The following is a 6941-nucleotide window of genomic DNA, read 5'->3' as shown; positions in this document are numbered from 1 at the left end:
GGAGCAGTCTCTCTCCATACAGAAAGAGAGGAGCATAGGTCCACACCCTTCATGTCAGGGGGGACATTCCTCCTTCATTCTGATGATTGGTGAGTGTCCCAGAGGTCAGACCTGCTGTAAACATCAGATCAGGATAAAATCACTGAAGATGATACAAATGGACCTTTGTTATGGAAAATGCACACTGTTGTTCAGACCAGTGTTTCCCAACCAGGGTGCCTGCAGCTGATGCAAAACTAAAACTCCCAGTATAGCCGGACAGCCAAAGGCTGTCCGGGCATGGTGGGAGTTGTAGTTTTGCAACAGCAGCCCCCTTTAGGTAGTAGTAGTAGCAGTAGCCCCCATGAGGTAGTAGTAGTAGCAGTAGCCCCCATGAGGTAGTAGTAGTAGCAGTAGCCCCCATGAGGTAGTAGTAGTAGCAGTAGCCCCCATAAGGAAGTAGTAGTAGTAGCAGCAGTAGCCCCCATGAGGAAGTAGTAGTAGTAGCAGTAGCCCCCATGAGGTAGTAGTAGTAGCAGTAGCCCCCATGAGGAAGTAGTTGTAGTAGCAGCAGCAGTAGCCCCCATGAGGAAGTAGTAGTAGTAGCAGTAGCCCCCATGAGGTAGTAGTAGTAGCAGTAGCCCCCATGAGGCACCCTCAGGCAGTAACAAGCCCCCTCACGCAGTAACATAGTTCATAATATTGAAAAAAGACAAGAGTCCATCAAGTTCAACATATAACCCTAATGAGTCCCTACTGAGTTGATCCAGAGGATCCAGAGGAAAAAAAACTACATGGACTATTACAAAAAAAAATTATTAGAATTTTTATACCCCACTGCACATCTGGCTTCATCGATTCGATGGGAAAATGAAAGTTAAGTGGCAACTATTTTTTATTTTTTTAAATAAATAAAATATGATTTTACTGCGTACAATTTGAAAAATGTAAAATAAACTACTGTATACGTATTTGGTATCACCACAATTAAAATGACTGGTAGGCTAAAATTATATAATTTGTACTTCTTTAAACTTCTCTGTGCACCTTCTTGTACCCACTCTGAGCTTGCACCATACTCCCTCGTCTGACCCATGCTGTTAATGTACATCATGGGTAAGGAGATGTCACCTCTTTGCTGCCCCCTACGCTACACGTGACCCTACCCTTAGAATATGTTCACACAATGTTTCTGCCATGGAAATCCCAATTCCGGCATCCGCAAAAAAAAATTGACGGGATCTCCGTGCATCCACCCAGCGTTCTGAACATTATGTTCAGAACGCTGGGTTCAGGAGACTGAGGTTGTGACATCACGCCACGCCCCCTCCATTCATGTCTATGGGAGAGGGCGTGACAGCTGTCACGCCCCCTCCCATAGACGTGAATGGAGGGGGCTGGGTGTGATGTCACAGGGGGGTGGTGTTACATCACAGCCACGGCCTCCTGAACCTAGCATTCTGAACATAATGTTCAGAACGCCGGGTGTCTGCACGGAGATCGCGGGGGTCCGACCGCTGGGATAAGAGATAAGATGTATAGTTACGGAGTACCCCTTTAAGTTTTTTTCAGAAAACCCCCATGAGGTTCCTTGACTGCGGTGCTTTCTGTGTTGCATGACCTGTCGTGTGAATGGAGCTGCTCTATAGCAACGCAACGCGTAGAACCCTGTACGTAATAAGACGTAACAACACCGCAGCTTCATGCACATTTATTCCACCGCACATAGTCACACGGATGTGTCCTACCAAGGTAATCCTTATACTATGGATTCACTCAGCCACAAATGATTTTTTTTAATTATCAGAATGTATATTTAGCTGGAAATATTCTGGAATGATAAAATGCTAATGAATTTATCTTACGGATAGAGAAGAAGAATTCACACACCGAGGGGGGATTATTTATAATTAAAGGCGATTCTATTTATTAAAATCAGAATTAGCAAAGCCTTAGATTGTATTGGCTGGGTAATTATTCAACAAAATTAAATGCGCCACATCGGAGCGCGCCGCGCGTTCTGCATAGGTACAGAGATCCCCTGGGTGAAGTGTATGGAGAAGCAGCTCTGATACTCCACAGGATTAGATCCGATATGTCAGTCTTATATGGAAATGACATTTATGTTATTAAAAGGCACCTCACATGGCGTGTGAATATATCAGGCATGGGAGAGTCTCGGAAAGACCGGGTTATGTGTCAAGTTTGGGGGCCCCAGGGCAAGGAGGATATAGACTTAATGCTTGTTTGCCTCCATCTATTTAAGTGGGCACTCTCATTGAAACTAATTTTTGCTATTGCACTCCTTATGGTAAATAAAAAAAAATTAGTTTTCTATATTTTGTGGTTAAAAAAGCTGCCACTAGGTGTCTCCCTACTTGTCCAGAGCACATCCCCCCATCTCTTACACAGACTGCTGGCCTGGCAGAAGTCCAAAATCAGGAAATGCTGAGTGGTGTTTGTGCAGCCTTAGCCAATTATAGCTCATCTCACACTGAACTGCTCTGGGCTGTGTGTAGCAGAGTGAGGGAGGAAGTTCTCCCCTATATGGCTTCCCAGTCTGTGAATATGACTGAGACTGAGCAGAAAATACAGAGCAATATCAAGGTAGGAAACTAACAAATAATAAAAATAAAGGCAGGGGGCGGTTTATCATGATGGGGGCAGTGAACTGGGAGGATTATAAAATTTAACAAGATCATGAGAGGGGAATACTTTGCTCAGGGTGGGGGTAAAAAAATAAAGAAACCTGTAGGCATCCGCCGCTGATCCCCCATCAGTATCAATAACCAACGTCAACCAATCATTGGCTCAGCAGCCTATGGAATTAAGAATGGGAAGCGCTGATGCCAATGATCAGCACCGACAGATCAGCACCAGTGGGGAGATCAGCTGCAGGTGAGTACCTGAGGTTTTCATCACGTATTAAAATAAGGGATGCAAAAAAATATTACTAAGCCCCTTAATCTTGGGAGGCCCATAGAAGTAACATGGGATCCTCCTATGGTCCATATATTAGAAAAGGTAACAACATAGCAATACAGTAGTATAAATGTTGTAGTTAACTACTTTAGTGAATGTAGCAAATGGATCACAACTGCGGCCAACTGTTACCACAGCAATTTGTATATCTATGGAAATGGTATAAGAATGTTAAAGGGGTATTCAGACCTCAGGTAATAAAACATAAAAATGCTGCATATAACATTGCCTTCCTGTCTGCCCCAGTTTTGAATCAATTTGTTTTAGGGGTCTTAGTGCTATACTGCCTGGTTTTACTTCCTGTTTGAGCAGTTGTTCAGTACTACAGTTCCCAGAATGCATTGCTTTCCCTGAATTCTTCATCACAGTACTCCCACCCTTCCCTTCCACAGCACTCCTGCCAGTTCCCCACCAAGAGCTGTTTTGGAACATCTCATTTGACAGCAGACTGTCACACAATCAGTGAGATTGCAGCACCTGCTATGCATTCCCTTTCTGCTCCTTTGCCTGTGGCAATGCTCAGCATAAGAAAGAATGATGTAACCACATCTCATGCTTTCCTAAATGTGCCAATAAAAATGTATATGTATATGAGAGTTATGGTGATGAACGGTCTGGTCAGAGGTGATTACATCACTCAGGGGGCAGAGCTAAAGCTCTGAGACAAGATCCAGTAACCATCCCGAGGATGGTGCATTGTCTCAGGAGAGAGGGAGGAGTCAAGTAGCTGCTGAGACAACACTACACTGATAATGAGAGAACTACACAACTTCTTGTCAGGAAATTGGGAGGAGCTGGGAAGCTGGATACAACACCAAACTGAAAAGACTACACAACTTCTTGACAGAAGAGCTGGAGAAGTTGGGGAGATGCGGAAACAACATCACACTGCCAATGAGAGGACTACACAACTTTCTGTAGGAGGTAAATCACGCAAAAGCATGCTGATTCTAGTACAATCTGTGATAACACTATATTGGTAAATATAATTTTCTGATAGCAAAATACCCCATTAAAAGTCTCTCTAAAATTAGCAATGATGACAACACCAGGTTTTTAGCCGGGCTTGCTAAAACAGTTATAACTGCAGAAACCGACTAGTCCCAGGAGGACTTAGAGCTCAGTCACATTGGTGGGCATAGATCTCAGGGGGTGCAATGGGAGGCTCACAGGTTATACCATGGCAGGGACTGTGCCGGCAATGTCCGCAGCAAAGCAATTACCGGCTGTGTGTCCTGGCCGGGCCCCTTGCTGGTGGCAATGCCAGCATTTGTTTACTGTGCTGCAGCAATGACACGCCTAGAATCCCCAAGTGTAGGCACACCACACGCTGGACCCAGCACAGGAAGGGGGGTATCCAGGGGAATCAACCCAGAAACAGGTCAACAGGTCCAAGTCCAGATCAGACCACTTCAATTCATTACTCCATATTCCAGTCCTGATGCTCACATGGTCATTCTAGATAATTTTGGCATTGCCCATGGGTCAGCTTAGCCACTGAGACTAAGCAGCTACAATGCGCATGTGGATCCTTGGGCACCCTTGACCTTTAACCAATAGTCCTTCCTTCGATTCCTTTTGATAGGTACTAACAACTACACACTGGGAACACCCCATAAGAACAGTCATTTTAAAAATGCTCCAACCCAGTCAACTAACCGTAACAATTCGACCCATGTCAGTGTCGCTCAGATCCTTGTACTTGCCCATTTTTCCTGCTTCCAATGCATCAACTTCATCTGACGTCTTCCTTCTCTGCCTAATATATCAAACTCCAATTGCCGCAAGATAATCCATGCTTTTTTCTTCACCTGTCAATGGTTTTAATGTTATTGCCATATACTTTATTAAGAAGCACCGCGGATCTTCTCCATCGTCTTTATTTGCATATTACGGAAAATCTCTTTTTCTTTTTTCTGCCTTGAAGCGTTCGAGCCATATGTCTGGTAATTGTGGTCTGCAGGTGTACAGCTTGATGTGTTCCAGGAGGACCATCACAACATAATGAACAAAGATCTGTCTGTTTTGTAGCGCGCGTTGGATGCTCTCTTAAGTTTTTAAAGGGAACTCACCGCCTACACCGTACCCTCTCCTAGAGCAGATTATATAGTCGCGTCTATTGCATCTGTCATGTACGTCTATGGCGCCGTTTGGACGAACTTACATTATATTTGTTGCAGCATGCCATGACCACCCATTGATTCTACTGTACACAGAGTTGGTGGGGAAGCCTTAGAACAGTGTTTCCCAACCAGGGTGCCTCAAGCCATTGCAGAACTTTAACTCCCAGCATGCCCGGACAGCCAAAGGCTGTCCTGGCATGCTGGGAGTTAAAGTTTTGGAAGAGCTGGAAGCACCCTGGTTGAGAAACACTGTCTTAAAAGAATGTCAATACCCTGACAAGGTTGAAGGTTTCCACATTGGATAACCATCAGGCTAGAAGTCTTTATAGGTGTGGTAGTCTAGTGAGTCGAATGATGATGAGGGTAGTAGTCCCCGATGTATCACTTGGCCGAGTGGATTCAGTGAACAACTGTAAACTTTACTGAACTCCTGAAGCAGATTAATACGATGCAAATACTTTCAAATGCTGCGTGAATTTTGTACAGTTCTTTGTAGTATAAGTTTTAGGAGAAACAGAATTTGGTCCCTAGTCACTGTGTTGTTTGCAGATTTTTTTGCTCTTTAGCCAATATTTTTCATTAGTGCTTTTGAACGTAGATTTGTACTTGTCTATTGTAGATGTTGATAGCTTTCTGTCCTATGTGGGTGCTTTCTGACAAGGATCTTCATGGGGAGTGTACCATGGTAAACTGAGTGAAACTTCCCTCCACTTACTTCTTTTGGACAATGCTGAGACCTTTGGCACATTCAGTAGAAGTGTCATGTATGGGCAGGGAAAATGTGATGTCCCACACTACACTCGCCCACAACTTCTTTCCCTTACTATTGTGTATCTGTCCTAAATGACGGATCCACAACCACAAGGCTGGTCCCTGCCTATCTACGTGCTGGGACTTCAGAGTCAAAATAACAAACTACAAAAATACCCGGTCACAAGTCAGGGGATTGTCAGGAATACAAAAGGTAAACACACACAGAGGGAGACAAACAAACCAACAGATAAATCAACAAGCCAAAATCAGAACCAGAGAGATGCTGAATCAGAAAGGAAGGGGTTATTCCAGGAAAGTAGAGCCAAAGACGGATACCAGAAAGCAGAATACTATACAGAAAGCTAGCTACAGAAAATACCTTCTTTCATTGGCAAAGGTGCATAGCCAGTGAAGGCTTAAACAGCCCACTAAACAGGTGTGGTCACACTAGATATCTGATAGGTGGGTGAGACAGAACCATGATAGGTCAGGGTGTAACCATAGCAACATAACAAAAAAAAATACAGGAAATGTAAAGAGACACTGCTCCTATAGGATGGTTCTTAACTTATCTGGTTGTCACTAGACCAGAACTTGAGACAAAGCAATGCCCAGTGTATCTTCTCTCCAATGCTACCCCTCTTTCTGTACTTCTTTAGATATATTTCACCCTTGCAGATTGTCTTGGATCTTCCTCGCAGACAGGACTAGGGGACTGTGGCCTTTTTGTTTGAGGTGTCTGACTTTAGCTACACCTAAGGATCCCCAGTGTGATCTCCTCATGAGTGTGCTGCAGAGTAACATGGCTCCTCTTACTTTGTTCAGAACTAGACTAACTAAACTAAAGAGAAGGTTTCACCTTTTCCCAGGCTAAGGGGATGGTGTATGGATGACTCCTGCATTGGACAGGATTTTGGACATGTGACCATATTTTGCTCTCTTCCCATTTTCTGCAAATGCAATGCACAGACTTGCAGAACTTTAAATGGCCACTCTCATTAAAACTATTGTTTTTGCTATTGCACTCCTTATGGTTAATGAAAAATATTTCTAATATACTTTGTTTAAAAAAAATGAAGTTTTCTATGTTTTATTTATGCTCAA

The sequence above is a fragment of the Hyla sarda genome, chromosome 6 (genome assembly GCF_029499605.1).
Source record: "Hyla sarda isolate aHylSar1 chromosome 6, aHylSar1.hap1, whole genome shotgun sequence".
Lineage (NCBI taxonomy): Eukaryota > Metazoa > Chordata > Amphibia > Anura > Hylidae > Hyla > Hyla sarda.
This window is presented reverse-complemented; position numbering follows the sequence as displayed.